We start from the raw sequence: 21,443 nt of genomic DNA, 5'->3' as shown, positions 1-21,443 counted from the left end.
CTCCTTGTTCATATGATAAGTCATTCTAAACTGATCATAACAAGGAGGAAAAGAGTGTAGGATAATGTCAATAGCAAACTCTACATCGAAATTGACATTCAACTTCAACAAGCGGTCTACAAACCTTTGCATCTTTTGCAAGTGGGCCGTGATAGACTCTTCATCCTTCATTTTCGTTGTTATCATGGATGAAATGATTTCATATCTTTCCTGTCGAGCACTTTGATGGTACCGTTCCATTAAGTCTTGGTGCATCTCGAAAGGCCAAAAGTCCTCATAAGACTTCTAAAGCTCAGGAGTCATAATGGCTATCATGATGCATGGCACGCGTCCTTCTCATGAGCCCTATACTCAGCTATCTGTTCAGGAGTGGCAGTATATTCCTCAATCTCCTGAAGCCCTTTGTCGAGAACATACTCTTTTTCCTCGTATCGAATGGCCATGCAGATGTTTCGAATCCAATCATTGAAATTCGATCCATTGAAAATGACCCTCCCACATAAGTTCATGAGGGAGAAAGAGCCGGAAGAGTTTGAGATGGAAGCAGTGTTTGAAGTAGACATCTGAAAAGAAAGACAAAGTTTAGATTAGATAAGAATCCTTAACATAACACCCAAATGAAATATTAAGGCTAGGACCCAACACAATATTTCACAATTCGGAAGAGGGATGTCGTAATACAATTGCAAAATATTTGAAGGTAGGTAAATGAAGTTTTACCAATTTCCATCATGAAAAACGAAAAAGAGTATTAAGTTTTAAATGAATTGAAATTCCTAGATTCATTGAAATTTTCAATGGCATGTTTAAATCTCGATTATACCCTTCAAGTTTGTGACTGGGATACCGAGGATCACAAACAAGGTGTGAATAACCATGAAAATGTGCTTGGTACTCTTGATGTCATTTATCACCTAATCAATGTGCCGGTTAACCACAACGCCCCATTGATCTATGAAAAACATCAAGCTACCCTTTGCCACCCTTGCTAGTCCCAAATTAGTGTGTCGGTTAACCACACACACTCCACTAACGACTTGGCAAGGCGTAAAGTGCAATTTCATGGAATAGCATCATTTTTCACAATTTTCCTAAAGTAACTAAGATTGGGAATTTATAACACATTTAGTTACTTTATAATTATCATTATACTTTTTAATGAAAATTAATGTCCTATCCTACCCGTTCGGCTAACGACCCTGTACCAATCAAGGAAGCGGTGGGTGAGAGTGGACACCCATTCAACCACCATTTTATAGGCAGTTTCCTTATACCCCCTTATACATCGGCTTCATGAATGTGGCCTACTAACAGTAATACTGACTTGTCTTATACATAAATATAGGTATTAAACTTTTAATATTATAATAGTATAGGGTTGAATTTTAAAATTTTAAAATTATAGGGTTTGGAATTTTAATGTTTCATAAATGAGACTTTTCAAATTCCAAAATTTGAGGGCAAGTTTTAAAACTCTTCAAAACCTCTTGAATTCCATAACTTAAGGAGTTAATGTTTCATGAATGATACCTTTCATATTACAATGCGAGAGATCTTGGAGCACCAAAAATCGGCTATATCCTCTTAGAATACTCTTGGTGTGTCGATTTTAGGCCTTAGGGGTTACATATATAGTGTAGAATTCCAAGAGTCACTTGTAAAACCTAATTTTTACACTTAGGCTTATGATCCAACAATTGATTTGGACTAACACTTCATGAACTATCTCATAAGCTTAGTCCATCACAAATCAGTCATGGATCATTAGCGCAAACCATATGTATCACTGATTTACATAATCAGTCCCCACTAATTTAATCAGTCTCTTTTGATCACTAAATTAATTCCAAATTAATTCTTGATTAATACTAATTAAATAATATGATTTCTCAATTAATAAATTATACTTATAATATATTAATAAATCACAAATAATCTCTTTCTCAAATGTCCATCCTATCAAATTGTTCTGGTGAATGCAACCCAAAATGGACCATGCTGTTATCATACATATCAATTATAGTTATGGGATTAGACACCTAATCCAACATGATGTAGTTATGCTCATAACTCGTCAATGGTATCAGAGCCTAGGATGTTTTTCCATTGAATTTGATGCATATGTGTATTTTCCAAAGGAGGAAGGAACAGATTCGTCAATTTGCTCATCAGACTCAACGAGTTCAAAGTGGGACTCGACGAGTTGAGCCTACTCCACGAGTTCAATGCAATAACTCGACGAATTGGGCAGTCGAATCCCTGATTTTTCGATTTTGATATCTTTGTTTGATTAGGATAATTTCCAAATTCATTCTTAATGTCTAAAATTGAATTTTCTGGAATGGTAAATTTATATCCTTGTTAAACTAAGAGATTTGGTCAAATTTTAAGATAAAGGTAAAATTATTTGATTAATTTAATTATTTAAAATTTGATCTAGTATTTTTGAAAAGTTTTACAAATACCCCTTTGGTTTCGGAATTTAAAATTTAATTAAAAGTTTAATTTTGAAATCTTAAATTCTAGAACCCTAGTATTTTAAAATTTTAAAATACACCCTTACAATATTATATAATTAAAAGTTTAATATATATATATATATATATATATATATATATATATATATATATATGTATAAGAAAAGTCAGTCTTACCGTTAGTAGGCCTCATTCACGAAGCTGGTCTATAAGGGGTGTTTGAGGAAGCGAACTATATAATGACCGTTATTGGGTATCCATTCTTACCCACCGCACTCTTGACTAGTGGAGGGTCGTTAGCCGAACGGGTAGAATAGGACATTAATCTCTCATTAAGAAGTAGAATGATAAATATAATGTAACTAAATGTTTTTATGAATCCCAATCTTAGTTACTTTAGGAAAATGTGAATTTGATGTTAATCCATGAAATGGCACATTGCACTTTGTCAAATCGTTAGTGGAGCGTGTGTGGTTAACTGGCACACTGACTTGGACTAACAAAGGGTGGAAATGGGTAGCTCGTAAATTATCATTGAGCAATGGAGCGTGTATGGTTAACCGACACATTGATTAGGTGGTAAATGACATCGAGTGTACCAAGCTAATTTGCATGGTTATTCACACCTTGTTTGTGATCCTCGGTATCTCAGTCACAAATTTGAAGGGAATAATCGAGATTAAATATGCCATTGAATAATTCAATGAATCTCAAATATCTAGGAATTTCATTTCATTCAAAACCTAATTCATTTAAAATTTCATTTTCATTTACCTACCTTCAAATAATTTACAATTGGATTACGACATCCTTTTTCTAAATTGTGAATTATCGTGTTTGGTCCTAGCCTTAATATTTCATTTTGGGTGTTATATTAAGGATTTCCTATCAAATATAAAACATGTTCTTCTTCTTTTTTTAGATGTCTACCTCAAACAACGCTTCTGGCTCCTCCAACAACAACTCCTCAAACTCTTTCTTGCTCTTGAACATTTGTGCGAGGGTCACATTCGATGGTTCCAATTTCAATGATTGGATCTGAAACATCAGGATTGCCTTAAGTTACAAGGACGAGGAATATGTCCTCGATAAACAGTTGAACGAGATAGATGAAACTAAAGCTACTCCTGGGGAAATAGCTAAGTATAGGGCCCAATGCAAGGATGCTACTAAAGTGTCTTGCATTATGGTGGCAACTATGACTCCTGAGCTATATCGGTTTCATGAGGACTATTGGCCTTACAAGATGTGCCAGGACTTTAAGGAAAAGTACCATCAAAGTGCACGTCAAGAAAGCTATGAAATAGTCAGGTCACTCATAACCACCAAGATGAAGGATGGAGAGTCTGTCACGGCCCACCCGCATTGCATGCATAGATATGTGGATCATTTACTCAAGCTGAATGTGAACTTCAGTGAGGATCCTGCTGTTAACATAGTCTTGCACGCATTGCCTCCTTTCTATGATCAGTTCAAGATGACTTATCATATGAGCAAGGAGGAAGTTACATTGAGTAAACTTCAAGGCTTGCTAAGAACTGCTGAAAGTGAATTGAAAGGAAAGGCTGTTGAATCCACTCCTATTGCTGCTGCTACAACCCTGGCTATTGGGCAAGGAAATAGGAAAAAGAGGAAAGCTCCTTCAAAGCAAAATTGGAAGGGAAAGTCTCATGATGGGTCGTCTAGTAGTAGATCCAAAGGAAAAACCATTCTGCTCCCCCTGCCTCAGATCCAAAGGATGCAACATGCTTCTACTGCCAAGACAAGGGTCATTGGAAGAGAAGCTACCCCAAGTACCTGCATGACAATAAGGATGGCAAGATCAAGCCTACCTCAGTAGGTATTTACACTATTTTGTCTAACAATTCATCGCATTCTAATTATTGGGTCCATGATACGGGATATGGTTTTCACATTTGCTCTGACTTGCAGGGATTAAGAAAAAGTAGGAATGTGGAGCTTAGGAAGATGACCCTGATAATGGGCAATAGGAGATTGTCACCTGTTACCAAGATCAACGTTTATTCTTTAAAGCTTTGTAGTAGATTACGTTTAGACTTAAATAATTGCTCCTACTCGTCAGAAATGATGAGGAATATTATTTCTTTTCATGGTTTGGACAGACAAGGTTTTGGATATTCTTTTAATAATGAGAATATATCTATTAGTGCTTATTATAATGATGTATTTTATTTTGAATCATTGTCTTGTGATGGTGTATATGAAACTGTGATGGTTGTAGACAATTAAGGAAATAATGTGTTGCACATTGATTCGTCTAATGGTTTAGACAAAGTATGCTTGTGGCATTGTCATCTTGGACATGTCAACATGAAGCGCATTGCCCAACTCCAAAAGGATGTAGTGTTGGAATCGTTTGACCGAAGGTCGGATGATACATGCGAGTCTTGTTTGCTTGGAAAGATGACTAAATCACCTTTCATAGGTTCGTGTGAAAGAGGTGAGGGATTGGTGGATCTCATACACACCAATGTGTGTGGGCCCTTCAGATCCACCACAAGGGCTGCAAATCGATTTTATGAATTTTACCGATGATTATAGCAGATATGGATATATCTAATTAATTAAGAATAAGTCATAAACCTTTCAAAATTTCAAAGAGTTCAAACATGAAGTCGAAAATCAATTGGGTAGGAAGATCAAGATGCTCAGATCTGATAGGGGTGGAGAGTATCTTAGTATCGAGTTCCACGACTACCTCAAGGAATGTTGAATTGTTTCTCAATTGAAGCCTCTTTGGACACCAAAGCTTAATGGTATGGCTGAGAGGCGTAATCGAACCATGTTGGACATGGTTCGTTCCATGATGAGTCGAGCTTCACTTCTAATATCGTTTTGGGGGTATGCCTTAGAGACTTCCGCCCATATCCTTAATCTAGTCCTGACAAAGAGGTTGCAAAAACACCTCATGAGATGTGGATAAAGGAAGGTTCCCTCGTTGGTACATATAAAGGTTTGGGGTTGTGAGGCTTTCATTAGACAAGAGACTCACGGCATGCTTGAACCTCAAAGTGAGTGGTGTATTTTCATCGGCTAACCAAAGAAGTCTTTTGGATACTTATTCTACAGACATAGTGAGAACGTGGTCTTCATAGCACAAAGGGGAGTTTTCCATGAGAGAGAACTCATATGCAAAGAGGACAATGGGAGTATAATTGATCTTGAAAAAATTTAAGAGTCAAGCGATGAAGGAACCTCTAACACTAGCGCTCAACTCGAGGAAGACTTTCCTGTTGAACCAATTGACGATTCGTTACCTCTTAGGTGTTCCACTCGAGTTAGAATGCCACAAGAGTTTTATAGTTTTCATATTACTACGGATGGTGATACGTTTATCAGTGATAGTACACTAGTAAATTTGGATGAGCCTTCTAGCTACAAGGAAGCCATGGCGGGCCCCGAGTCTGCTAAATGGAAAGAGGAAATGGACAACAAGATCTAGTCCATACATGACAATCAAGTTTGGAACTTGGATGACAGTGTACCAGGTCGCAAGATAGTTGGCTGCAAATTGATCTTCAAGAAAAAGACTAGCATGGATGGAAAGGTGCACACATTCGAGGCATGAATGGTTGCGAATGGCTTTAATCAAACCCCGGGGATTGACTATGATGAGCCCTTCTCACCAGTGGCCAAGATCAAGTCTTTTAGGGTTATGTTATTCATAGCTTCATTTCATGATTATGAAATATGGCAAAATGGATGTCAAAACCGCTTTCCTTAATGGGAAGTTGGCTGAAGATGTTTACATGTGTCAGCTAGAGGGTTTTGTGGTTGCTAAACACCCCAATAGAGTGTGTAAGATTGAGAAATCAATCTATGGATTGAAGCAAGCTTCTTGCAGATGCAATCTTTTCATTGATGGGAAGGTCGAAGATTTTGGCTTCTCTAGGAGTGCGGATGAGTCCTGTGTATATGTCAAAGCTATTGGGAGTATAGTTAGCTTTCTAGTACTATATGTTGATGACATACTGCTCATAGGAAATGACATTCCAACTTTATAGGAAGTTAAGTCTTGGCTTGGAAAATGTTTCGCTATGAAGGATCTAGGAGAGGTTGCCTATATTTTGGGAATAAGAATTTTCATAAATAGGAGTAAAAGACTAATTGGACTTAGTCAAAGTACTTACTTGGATAAAGTGCTGACGCGTTTTAGCTTGGAGAATTCTAAGAAAAGAGAGTTACCTATCTAGAGCTATACCAAGCTGAGTAAGACTCAGAGTCCGAGTACTAATGCCGAGATGGCAGAAATGAGTCGATTTCCATATGCGTCCGCCGTTGGCTCGATCATGTACGCTATCACATGTACTCGCCATGATGTGGCTTTTGCCTTAAGCATGGTCAGCCGATATCAAGGGAACCCGGGTAAAGCTCACTTGATAGTAGTCAAGAACATTCTTAAGTATCTATGAAGGACTAAGCACTGGGTCCTTATTCTTGGTGGTAGTGTGACCTGACAGTTACTGGTTGTAGTGGCACCAGTTTTCTGACAGACCGAGACAACTTCCGTTCTCAGTCTGGTTGGGTGTTTACACTCAATGGAGGGGCAGTAACTTGGAAAAGTTCCAAGCAGGAGACGTGGCTGATTAAATGTGTGAGTCAGAGTATATAGCCATGAGCGAAGCATCAAAGGAGGCTATATGGTTGAATTACTTCATTGGAGACCTTGAAGTTGTGCCATGGCATAAAGGAGCCCATGGAGATTTTCTGTGATAATGAAGGAGCGGTTGCCTTGACCAAAGAACCAATGGATCATGGAAGATCCAGACATATCGACAAAGAATACCACTTCATCAGACATCAGGTTGAAGAAGGACTCCTCGTCGTCAAGAGGGTATCGACAGAAGAGAATCTTGCAGATCCTCTCACAAAGGGTCTGAGTAAGATTAAGCACGTTCAGCATGCGAGGAGCATTGATCTGATGGACGATATTAGTTTTAGTTATTAGATAGATATTTTAGAAACTTGTAATAATATAAATGTAATTGACATTTGATGATTAAGTAATGGAGATTTATTTATGAGTATTGTTTACTATCTCTTGTCAAATTTTTATTTGGTGTTTCAACTTTGCATGTTTTACTTCTAGAATAATTGGATTATTCAAATTATCCTTATTTGATCATACTTTGGGAGTAAGTTGTGAATTAAGATTGTGATGAATTGTATTGTAGATTGTCTAAGTGTTTAGACATAGCAATGGTTTGTTGCAACGTTTATGAGTACTCCTGAAATGTGGATTTGAGTATTGGATTAAACCCACACTCATAGAATTACTTCATGGAATTTATCACGAGTAAGTATGATACGATAATATCAAATAATTTTTAACCCGAGATACATGAGTTGTTGTTTACGTGTTGGTTGTGCACTGATAATACGTAAACTCATCAGTAACTTGATGTTATAAAACGTATAGTTGTGTAGGATTTAATGAGTAACTAGTACAAGCATATATATCAAATTTTATTTGTTCCTTTTATCCAAAAGAGGTAAAATTGATATCTTGGGCCCCTTGATGATTTGGTGTTGACTTATGTGGCAGGCCCGCTTAGGACTGAATTGATGTGTTCAATTAAGTTCTTCGTCATACAAATAAGAAATCGGGAAACAAACTATTGGACAATGAGAATGATTTTGTTCCATGTCTCTGTCCCCTTGGTATCTTGCAGAATAGATGATTATATGATCCCTTATCTTAAGGAAACACCACTGACTAGGTCAGAGTTCGACAGCGGCTTTTAAAAGCTACGATTTCTGGTCAAATTTTGAATTCATACTTGCAACTATAATTCTTAGACTTAAACAAGTGGGAGATTGTTGGATTAGGTGTCTAAGCCCATAACTATAATTGGTATGTACTTTATTTGATAGTATCATGGTTCTTTTGGGTTGCCTTCACCCTAGCAACTTGACAGGATGACTTATGGAGAGAGAAGTTGAATTTATTATTTGGAATAATAAATTGATTTATTAAGGTATTATGAAAATAATATATTAATTAGAAATCATGTTATTTAATTAGTATTTAATTAGAAATTAATTTGGAATTAATTTTGGGATTAAAGGAACTAATTAAAAGAATATGGGTTGTTTTGTAAATCATTGAAAGTTATGAAACTGGGCAGATGGACTCCTTAATTAGGAGTGGAAGAAAAATCTATAGGGAGGCCCTATAGATTTTGTCCAAGGCTTCTTCGTAGGAGTCCATGGGATGCTTAAGCCTTAAGCAAGAAATTAGGCTTTCCTCCAGAAACCCTAGCAACCCTTAGCTATATAAGGACCCCATAGGCTTAGGATTTTTGGCCAATGCTTGCCAAGTAGAAACCCAAGCCGAAATTCTAAGTTCTTCCCTCCTCTCTCCTTTCATCTTCTTGCTAGTGGTGTTTGTGAGCCATTAGAGATGCAACATTTGAGGCACTAAGCTTTCAAGAGTCAAGGATCTTCAAGGAATTCTTGTTATTACTACATAACAAGCAAGGTAAACATCAAAACCATTTTTGTTATATATTTTTTGAAATTGTATGCTAGATCTAGGGTTTATTGCTTTGGTATTCAATTTCATGTTAAACTAGTGAAAAACTTAGATCCAAAGCAGTTAAGGTTGCATGATCACATATGTAGTTATGCTCCTAACCCATCAGTTTATGGGATACATGGTGACCAAAAGAGGAATCGAAGCAAGACCATAACAAATGAAGGCCATCCTTGATCTAAAATCACCATCCTTGACAAAAGATGTTCAGAGATTAATAGGAAGAGTAGCAGCCCTAAACAGGTTCATCTCAAGATCCTCAGAAAGATGCAAGCCTTTCTACGAAATCTTCAAGAAGAACAAAAGATTCGACTGGACCTAGGAGAATGAAGGTGCTTTCCAAGAGCTTAAAAAATATTTAAGCTCACCACCCATATTGGTAAAACCATTAGATGGGGAACCACTCCTTCTTTACCTCTCAATATCCTCAAACACGGTAAGCGCTGTACTAGCCAAGGATCTCGATGGGAATCAACATCCCATAGATTACATAAGTAAAAGTCTTCTGGATCCTGAGACCAGGTAATCTCTTATTGAAAAGCTTATACTTGCATTGGTAACAACTTCTACTAAGTTAATACGTTATTTTGAAACGCACCCTATAATTGTAAGAACTAAATATCCAATTAAGAATGTTATGAGAAAACCAGAAATGTCAGGAAGAATAACGAAATGGTCTATAAAGTTAACAATGTATGACATAAAGTACGAACAAAGATCCACCATAAAATATCACGAATTAGCAAACTTTTTGGCTGACTTTAGTGATGATCTAAGAACTGAAGTTGAAATCGAAGCCAAACAACTTCTAGAAGAGTAAAACGTGGGAAGGTGGATGTTATTCACAGATGGATCATCGAACCAAATAGGAAATGGGTTGGGGATCCTACTAAAATCCCCATAGGGGGACATCTTACCCCATACAATCAATTGTGAATTCAACGCAACCAACAACGAAATAGAATACGAGGTGCTGATCATGGGACTACAGTTAGCCAAGGATATTAAAATCAAGGATCTTTAGGTATTTGTCGATTCTTTATTACTAACTAACCATTTTAATGGATCTAACGCAGTGAAAGGAGAAAATCTAGGTCTATATCTACAAATCCTCAAAAACCTAACCTCAGAATTCGAAACATTCAACCTAAACCAGCTTCCTAGAGAAGACATTGTTGAAGTAGATGTTTTAGCCAATCTAGGATCTTCCTTAAGGGTCACGCCGAAAACTAGGATCCCTATAATCCACATATTGATCCAGGTAATCGAAGATCCTGTTAAGAAACTTAGAGGACCCAACGATCACGGGGAGACTACTGACGTTGCCCCAATCAAAGATCCCAACTTGAGGGTCCAACATTAGGATCCCAACATCCAGGATCCTTTGCTAACTTTAGGATCCTAGATCGAACCCATCATGGAATACCACCAAAACGGCACGATCCCTAAAGAAGAGAAAAACGAGAGAGCATTCAAAACAAGGATCTCAAGGTTTGTTATAATTAAAGGTAAGTAGTATAAAAAAATATGTAGCAGGACCATACCTCAGGTGTCTAGAATATCATGAAGCTGCAGAGGTCCGAAAGGACATTCAGGAAGGGGATTGCGACAACCACACTGAGGACAGATCCTTATGTTCCAGATCCTTAAGGACATGATACTATTGGCCAATAATGAAAAAGACTCCTTCCTCCATGCACATAAATGCGACGCTTGTCAAAGACATAGCAACATCATGCACCAACCAGCAGAACCTCTACATCCTATCATTTCCCCCTGGTCATTTATGAAATGGGGAATGGATATAGTAGGAAAACTGCTAGTAGCCCCTGGAGGAAAATCTTCATGCTAGTGATGACTGACTATTTCTCAAAGTGGATAGAAGCTGAAACCTACGGACAAGTACGAAACAAAGAGGTAGTTTCCTTCAACAAACGTAACATTTTGACCAGGTTCGAGATCCTTGCAACAATCATATGCGACAATGGATCCTAATACATAAGAAAAAGAATGAGGGACTTTTTCACAAGTTGGGGAATCAATATGGTGATGTCTACTCCTGTCCACCCTCAAGCTAATGGCCAAGCGGAATCCAACAACAAAATTATAGTGAACAACTTGAAGAAAAGGTTGGACGAGAAGAAAGGAATATGGGCAGAAGAGCTTCCTTTCTTATTATGGGTAGATAGAACCATTTCTAAGGTAGCTACAAGCCAAACCCCTTACTCATTAGTGGTTGGAACGGAAGTAATGATCCCCACTGAAGTGATGATTCCCACAACAAGATACCTACTTCAAAACCAAGAGGATAACAACAGGATATTGGCCCAGGATCTCGACACTATAGAAAAACTTAGGGATCTTGCCAAGATCCGAATTACTGCTCATCAGAAAAGGATCACTAGAGCATACAATAAAAACATAAGAGTCAGAAGATTTCAAGTAGGAGACTTGGTTCTAAGAAAAACATTCCAAAATACCAAGGATCCTAGTGTAGGTAAATTGGCACCTAAATAGGAAGGGCCATATCTCATAGACGCCGAAGTGGGAAAGGAGGCATATTGGTCAGCCACCTTGGATGGAAATATCTTACCAAGATCCTGGAATGCTATACATCTCAAAACATATTTCACTTAAGTAAAACTGTTAGCCTCCGATACACTGAAGGTACGCATGCTATTTATCTTTTATCCTTCATTTTTTGTTACTTAATTTCTTCAAATAACATTACTAACTTAAGCATCGGAGGGGATTTAGCCAGGCTAATGCCCACCCCTAGCTAACGTTTGCTGCATGCAGAGACCGAAGGACCATGCAGAGACCGATTTTCGCTAGAAACTCTCTGTAAATTACGCTACACTCATATATATATATATATATATATATATATATATATATATATATATATATTGATAGTCATTATGGATATATATAAAAAAAGATTTATCAGTAATTCCAGTTATAATGCTGATTAATCTAGTTACGGGAGAGGTGTATAGAGTGGTCATGCTGGCTTGGTTGTTGGATTTCAAAAAGGCTATACGCTGAAATGGTCCTATCTCCCAACTGTATGACTTGGTTGATCCTTATTTGATAGAACTCTCGATATTCATTGGGATTAGTGAAAGATCTAGTTTCAATACTAGATCTTCATTGAGATTAATAGTTTAAAGTAATATAGGTTAATACTCGTTAGGCGCATTGAGCACTAGTGGGATTGCCGAGAAGGCTGTTAATCTTCTAAGAATTTGTCAAGGTGCGTTATCTCACTATACCATGTAGTACAATATATATATATATATATATATATATATATATATATATATATATATATATATATATCCATGTATATTAGCATAGAGAGCTAGTAGAGTAGAGAGTATAAATGTGCATGTATAAGTAGAATCTAAAGTGCAATCTCTATATGCGTAATTGTTGTGATATTAGACCTAGGTAGGGTTTGATGGTGGAATGGTTAAAGAGGTCAGTAACCTATAGACCTACGTAGAATTAGTTAGGGGATGACAGTGAAACGGTTAAAAAGGTCGGGACTAAAATACCCTTACACTGAAATTACAAGGTATTTTTTAGTAAATTTTGAAAGAATATTGGCTTTTCTCATTCGAAAGTCTTCGCCATTCTGAAGGAGTACATATAGGTTTTAAATAACATTCACGAAGATCTTCACCAGCCCACACCGGTAAAACACACACGGAGATGATGATACAAGTTTCACCAAGATAATATGTTTAACCTTTGTCCCGAATAGGCTTGCAAAGGATTCAATATTGATGCCTAATGCACTAATTAAAACTAATGCACCAACTAAAATGTAACACCATAAAAATTAAAACAATTTTTCACATTTTCCAAACACATTTATTAATAAAATCTCATTGTATCATATCTTTGTTCCACCAAACATTTCCCAAGATCAAAATACATAAAATCCCATGTGTATCTATGAATCATGTCGACGCCTTCCCACAATTATCACTGGTACCTGAAACACATAACACATAACACCGTAAGCATAAAGCTTAGTGAGCTCCCCAAAATACCACTCTAACACATATATTAGCCACTCAAGGCTATAGCTCTGCTGACCCTCTAGTCAGTGTGTCTCAGTGGGACCCTCCAATCCCAACTCTCTGTGGGCTCTCTAGCCCTAAATCTATGAACCCACTGGTCCTATCTCTGAAAACTCTGAATCATTCATATCACATATCACAATAACACACATAAATAGCATACAAATGATGGGTTTTGGTTATAAGACATCCTACAAACCCTAATGCTTGGATCTAGGTTTCTCTATTGTACATGCTTTGAATCCAAGACTATAAACCCTAATTCTAGCATATGGAAATCAATATTAACATATAATTAGGTTTAAGATATTACCTTGATTGTTATGTAGTAATAACAATCCCAATTCCTTCTTGAATTGACTTTGGAAGGCTTAGAGTCACAAGTGTCACTCCTCTAATGGCTTACAAACACCAATAGCAAATGGATAAGGTATAAAGAGAGAGGGGAGGTATTAGAATTCGTCTCTAGGACCTCTTGGGAAGGCATGGACGACTTCATGAGCCTTGGGGGGTCTTTATATAGGTGTAGAGATTAGGGTTTTAGTCCTTATCCTTATCTAGTTGCTTGCCCACCAAGTAACCATAAAATAAGTCTTGAAACCCTTATCCTAGTCGAATTCTAAGGCCTTATCACCTTAAATTCGTCCAACCTATTAATAAGATAATCCTTACCTTATTTTGTAACTATCACATAATTAAAATTCAGCCCCTCTAGTTTAATTAATTACATTTGACCACAAAATTAATTCTTAATTAATTATTGACCAATATTAATTAAACAAATATGATTTCTCATTTAATATATTATTCTTATAACATATTAATAAATCATAATAACCTCTCTCTCTCTCTATTTATTTCTCCAATCAAGTTGCTTTGGTGAAGGCAACCCAAAAGGACTATGCACCATCGGGTCAAGTACATACCAAAATAGTTATGGACTTAGACACTAATCCAACAGAAACTTAAGGGACTGGAATTGTAATTATAAGATAATTGCAATTTGGGCCATGGATTGCCTTTTATTATAAGGTGGATGAATTCTATGGGGAAGCCCATATGAAATCGTCCAAGGCCTTATGGAAAGGGCTCCATGGGTTGCTTAGGGCTTAAGCAACTAAATTAGGGTTTCCTTGTTAGATAACCCTAATTGCCTCACTATATATAGATCCCTTAAGGACCAAAAACGTGGCTAAGCTTCTTGCTAGGGTTTTCACACGGTTTTGGCAGCCTCCATCCTCTCTCCTCTTCATCCTCTTGCTTATGGTGTTTGTAAGCCATTAGAGGAGTGACACTTGTGACTCTAAGCCTTCCAAAGTCAATACAAGGAGATTTGGGATTGTTATTGCTACATCACAATCAAGGTAACATCTTAAACCTATTATTAGTTAATATGATTACTTGAATGCTAGAATTAGGGTTTATAGTCTTGGATAACTTGCATGTACAATAGAGAAACCTAGATCCAAGCATTAGGGTTTATATGAGCACATAGGATGTCTTATGACCATAACCCATCAGTGGTATCAGAGCCTAGACTGATTTCTATTGTATTGATGCATTATATGTTTGAAAAATTCGATTTTTGGTGTTCTAGAGGCTGGACTCACCGAGTCCATAGTTGAACTCGCCGAGTCCATGCTTGACTCGACGAGTCAACTCGTCAGATGGAGTAAACTTCGGGATTTCTTGCTGTTTTTGCTTAAGGATAGTTGCCTTATCATATTAGATCAATATAAATCCGATTTTATGATATATTTGACTATATTCTTGATCTAATTGAAGATATTTATCAATTAATAAAATATTTGTTTCCTTATGTGATAATTATTTTGATTAAATTGGTAAATTGTTTTGCAAGAAATCATTAAATAAATCAAATATGGATAATTATGTGATTAAATGTTAATTTACATTATTTGTTATTTGATCCTTGTGCTTTGAAAAGTTTCATATTTTCCCCTTTAGGTTTTATAGCTTAAATTTGAACCTAAAAGGTTTTGTTGTTTTGAAATTTAAATAGTTGAAACCCTAATGTTTTGAAAAAGGTTTCAAAACTTGCTCTCAAGTTTTGGAATTTAAATTTTGATGTATATTTAAATTCTAAACACTAATGTTTTGAAATGTTTCAAAACTTGCCCTCAAGTTTTGGAATTTAAAAGTTGATTAAAAGTTTAATTTAGGAATGTTAAATTCTAAAACCCTAGTATTGTTTGAAAAGTTCAAATCACACCCTTATGGTTTTATTAATTTATTAAGGTGTGTAATTAAAAGAGGTTTAATAAATCGATAAAAGTTTAGGTTTACAATTTAATTGAATTAAAAGTATAATTGTTAAATTAAACCACCTAGTATTTTAAAAGTGTAAAATACACCCTATACTATATATATATAACATTAAAAGTCTAACATTATATATATGTATGAGTAAAAGTCAGTCTTACCGTTAGTGGGCCTCATTCACGAAGCTGGTCTATAAGGGGTGTTTAAGGAAATTGCCTATAAAATGGCGATTGAATTGGTATCCACTCTTACCCACCACACTCTTGACTAGTGGAGGGTCGTTAGCTGAACGGGTAGGATAGGACGAAACCTTCCATTATAAGTATAATGAATTACTAAAGTAACAAAATGTTTTTCAAATTCCCAATCTTAGTTACTTAGGCAAAGTGAATTGATGCAATTCCATGAAATTACACTTTGTGCCCTTGCAAAGACGTTAGTGGAGTGTGTGTGGTTTACCGGCACACTAAATGGTTCTAAGCAAAGGTAGCAAAGGGTGACTCAATGTTTGTCATAGTTCGGTGGAGCGTGTGTGGTTTACCGGCACATCGAATAGGTGATTGTAACATGTGAGGGCACCATGTAAGTTTGCATGGTTATTCACACCCGCTTTGTGATCCTCGGCATCCCAGTCACAAACAAGAGGGGCATATCGAGATTTAAACATGCCATTGAAAGTTCAATGAATCTCAAAGGATCTAAGAGTTTTCATAGATTTAAAACTTAAATTTCTTTTTCGTTTTTCGTGGTGGAAATTAGTGAATCGTTATTCACTTACCTTCAAATATTCTGCAATAAGGGTTACGGCATCCCTCTCCCGAGTTGTAGAATATTGTGTTGGGTCCTAGCCTTAGTATCTCATTTGGGTGATTTGCTAAGGACTCAATCAATCAACTAACTTGAATTCGTTTTCTCCCGTTTTGTAGATGTCAAAGTTCGACAACTATGGTCTTCCCAAATCTCGTGGAACAAGCTTTCCACATGAAGATGATATTCCACGATTTGATCGAGGAACAAGAGATCATACTTCACTTCCTCCTCCTCCTCAAATTATTCTCCCTAACCCACAAGTTCAAAGGCTTGAAAAGTTCAAGCTCACTCAAGCCCTTTGGGCAAGTAAACATAAAGAAGGAAAGTCGGTGTGTGCAGTCACACATTGATAGGTTAAGAATGTTGGGATCCGTTGTATGTGAGGAAATGGCTGTTGATTGGGTTCTTCAGTCACTTCCTAACTCATATAGTGAGTTCGTAAGAGAGTACTATATGATGAACCGCGACATGACCCTTATAGATCTCACCTATATGCTTATTGTTGTTGAATCAACAATGGTTTGGCGCAATAGAAAAGCAAAGTTGATTGGTGAATCTGCCTTCAAGACCTCTATGGATATAGACGATGGTAACAAAAGACATGCTATGATCGAAAGGTTTGATCATAAGAGAAAGGAAATGTCTAAAGTAGTTCCATGTCATGTTCCAAAAGAGTCAATTTGTTTTTATTGCCAAGAGAAAGGGCATTGGAGACGAAGCCGCCCCATTTAGCTAAGAGATCTAAGAGATGGGAGAGTCGAAACGTATGGCTCTAATATAGGTAAAATCCATTAACTAACTCTTTTAAAGCTTCTATTCTAGATTCTTAATACATAATGTGATAAGATTACAATTGATGTTTTGTAGGATCGAAGAAAAGAAAGGAAGCTTAAGGGAAGAAGTGAGTAGAATCTAACCGTGAAGGAATGGATTTCGATCGCATTTCTCGAAGATTAGATTCTTGAGCTACTACTTAGAGTTAGAATAAGATTGCTAAGAAAGATGTATTAGCATAGTTTTTCAATGAATTGCATTGTAAGGACAAAATTTTTCCGCAATAAAATAAATTTTGATTTTATATTATTTATTTATCCTTGCAATGGCGTATATGAAAAAATTGATGTTTGAATATTAGCAATAATGGATTTGGTTCTTATTATGTTATTTATGGAAAGTCGAGAATTTACCAAATAGGGAGAGTTTCTCATCGCCCAAGTTTCAATTAGACAGAAACCTGGAATCATGCAACTTGGTTGCACGATGAATGAGAAATTTCATATTTGAAACTTAGACTAATTCATTAACAAAGTGTCAAGTGAAGGACTAGGAGATCGAGCACACAAAGTTGCGTGTTAAGCAAGTCCACCATAAGAGTAACAATGATATTCGTCATGATTTACTAAAGGTTTAGTAAATATGATTATACTTACAAGATTAGGTGTAATTATGAATTGATTGAAAAAGTTTATATCAATAGCAGAACGAATAAGAAGAATCAAGTAGGCAGAAAGATAAAAGTTTCTCCATTCTAAGAAGAAGGGAGAGTAGCTTTTATGCTTTATGATAGGTCTTAATGATTAAGAACCATATCTCAATTGATCCTCTAAGTGAGTCTTAGTACAATTGTATGTTTAAGAAGAGGAATCAAAGATTGAAGAAATGGTTAAATCAAGAAGTCAATCATACATCGTTCCAATAACAAGTCTTAAAGTTAAGATTGTGATAATGAGTGACAAGTATTAAAAAGGTTTATAACATTCATCAAATGTGGAAGGTTGTGATGTCTTGGATAAGACAAAGACCAACTAGGACCAATTTATGAAGTGTTTTGATAAAAACTACACTAACTCTTGAATATTTGTTTGTCAAGAAATGTTTATTGACAAGAGAATCTTATATGTCAACGAGTCAGTGGGAGTCTTAATGGTCTTTAAAGGTTTCAAGAATAAATCAAATAAACCTTATCGATAATCACTAGCACACGAGTTGAGGTTTACAACCTATCGTGTTGACATTATTTTGTTTCTGTGCTGTTCCAATTGAGTTAATTATGCATGTGAGTCCTATAAGTTCTCATTTGAATGCATAAAAGTCAAGGACCTTGATCAATGGAAAGTACATTGATAAGAAAAGGTGAGATGCTTAACTACTTGGAAGACATGGTGGGCAGCTGTGCTACCATAAGACAAGAAATCGAGATTAAGCAAGTTCGATCCATATGAGTTTGAATTTGTCGTAAACTTTGGTTTTGACAAATTCACATGGATAGGAACAAATACACCGTTTAAATCTAAGTTTCATAAGATTTCCTCCTTCATGAAAATGATCGTGAGGAAATGCTTTCACTAAGAAAGATTTTAAGAAGATAGTGATTGTAAAATTGCATTCTCGAATTCAATTATGGTTACGGTATCCCTTTCCATAATTTGAATTGTGAGGTTTGGCAATTAGTCTTAATTGTTTAGACACACATATGAACTATCTAAGGCAAAGGTGTATAAGTTCAAGAAGCCTTGATAAAAGATTATCAAAGCATTAAGTATTAGAAACATGGATTTCAGAAATTCAATAGGTATTATTTTTCTGACAGTTAAGATGTTTATGAATACATGTCGAAGCTAGTGGGATCCTAAGTGTTATGTTTTATAATAATCATCGTGATAGTGGGAGCATAAATGTTATGATTGTATGATTATTAAGGCACGTGTTGCAAGTTGGCAATATTAATTATAGAAAACAAGAGTTATACCTTGCAAAGTCGTAAGGTTTGTAAAGTTGTTTTGCTATAATTAAGGGAGATAATATTATGCTTCATTTCAAATCTAAAGGATTAGGTTGAGAAATTTTAATAAATTTAACCAAAGGTACATAGTGTGTTCTTAAAATTTCGATTATGATTACGGCATTCCTCTTCACAATTCGAATTTTGAGAACATAGCAAATAAAACATTATGCGTCGTGTCCCATACGCTTCGGGTATAGGATCGATTGCAAATGCTTTAATGTTTGACCATTCTAAAATTTTCCAAATGTCTAGCGCATTTAGAGGGAAAATGGACTAGAATCGGTTTTGACTAAAACAATCAAACAACTATCAAAGGACAATCCAAAGTTCGACGAGGATTGGTCGTTTGTGAGTAGTTGGAAGTATAGTATTGGAAAATATGGAAATGTTTCCATATTGGATGGACCATATCGACATAATTACGAATAGATAAGATTCTATTAAGAATGAGTTGTCATATGGAAAATATGGAAGCGTGTCCATATTGGGAACTGAATATTGAAAATCTATGACTAGATTAGAAACTTTTATGCAAAAGGATGTTCAAAGAAATGTACTTTGAGTGAGAGACATCATATCTAAGGAATTGTATTGTAACAATCTCCGATAGAGGACTTTGTAATATCATTGGCAATAGTCTTTGTGACTTTGGTGCGGTGACATTACGAAAGGATTATTGCATAGAATGTTAGAATCTAGCATGTTTTATAAGTAACAAGAATTTGATATTCTCACACTTATGAAAAAGACTTTGGAGTTGTGAAATGAGAATGATTGGAAATGTGTTCAATTTGATCTATTTCACAAAAGAAAGAACCATAGGTAAACATTGTGTGCATGCTAGGAGCATGGGACAAGTGTTGTAATTCAAGTAAGAAGTTGATTACCCGAAACGACAAATAATGAGTAATCGATATGGTGATAAATAAAAGGTGTTTTATTTATACTCAAAGGTTTGAGGCCATATGGGATTAGTATTATTCTTGTGTTTCACATTTGCATGTTTTGACTTCCAGAATAATTGAATTTATTAAGAATAATCGAATTATTGAACGGGCCACAGTCGTTCATATGTTGGAAGTAGGTATGAATGAAGACTGTCGTGAATTGGTGTGTGGATTGTCTAAAAAAGTATTAGACATAAGCAAATGTTTGCTGCAACGTTCATGAGTGCTTATGAATATGATTTGAGCATTGGATTAAACCCACGCTCACTTGGATCACTCCATGAATTGTATCACGAGTGATTGGTGAGACGATAACATCTTATATTCTTGAAACCGAGATGTGTGAGTTGTATCTTGCAAATCGGTTGCACATTGATAATATGTAAACGCACTAGTAACTTGGTGTTATAAAACATATTGTTGTGTGTGATTCGGTGAGTGAGTGCAAGCAAGCATTGTATCAAAGTTTATCCTTTACTTTTATCCAAAGTAGGATAAAAGCGATATCTTTGGGACCCTCGATGATTTAGTGATGACAAACGTAAATGCTTGGCCGGGCTAGGGCTAATTTGATTTGTTCAATTAGTCAGTCGTCATAAATCGGGAATCGAGATATAGTACAAAGAGAATGATTTGAAATCAAATCTCATATGATATCTAGAATGGAGGAATATATGATCCCTTATCTTAAGGACACGCGTATCTGATAGGATCAGAGTTGACAGCAGCTTTGGAAAGCTACGATTGCAGATCAGGATCTGAAGTCATACGCAGAATAGTTATTAGACTTATCCAAGTGGGAGACTGTTGGATTAGTGTCTAAGTCCATAACTATTTTGGTATGTACTTGACCCGATGGTGCATGGTCCTTTTGGGTTGCCTTCACCAAAGCAACTTGATAGGATGAATTATGGAGAGAAAGGATTAAATATGATTTATTAATATATTATGGGAATAATATATTAAAGGAGAAATCGTATTGTTTAATTAATATTAGTCAATAATTAATTGGTAATTAGTTTTGTGACTAAGAGAGATTAATTAAACTTAAGGGACTGGAATTGTAATTATAAGATAATTGCAATTTGGGCCATGGATTGCCTTTTATTATAAGGTGGACGAATTCTATGGGGAAGCCCATATGAAATCGTCCAAGGCCTTATGGAAGGGGCTCCATGGGTTGCTTAGGGCTTAAGCAACTAAATTAGGGTTTCCTTGTTAGATAACCCTAATTACCTCACTATATATAGATCCCTTAAGGACCAAAAACGTGGCTAAGCTTCTTCCTAGGGTTTTCACATGGTTTTGGCAGCCTCCATCCTCTCTCCTCTTCATCCTCTTGCTTATGGTGTTTGTGAGCCATTAGAGGAGTGACACTTGTGACTCTAAGCCTTCCAAAGTCAATACAAGGAGATTTGGGATTGTTATTGCTATATAACAATCAAGGTAACATCTTAAACCTATTCTTAGTTAATATGATTACTTGAATGCTAG

Source organism: Lactuca sativa, chromosome 2, assembly GCF_002870075.4.
Source record: "Lactuca sativa cultivar Salinas chromosome 2, Lsat_Salinas_v11, whole genome shotgun sequence".
In the NCBI taxonomy this organism is placed as follows: Eukaryota; Viridiplantae; Streptophyta; class Magnoliopsida; order Asterales; family Asteraceae; genus Lactuca; species Lactuca sativa.
The sequence above is the reverse complement of the archived record's forward strand: the minus strand, read 5'-3'. Positions refer to the sequence as shown.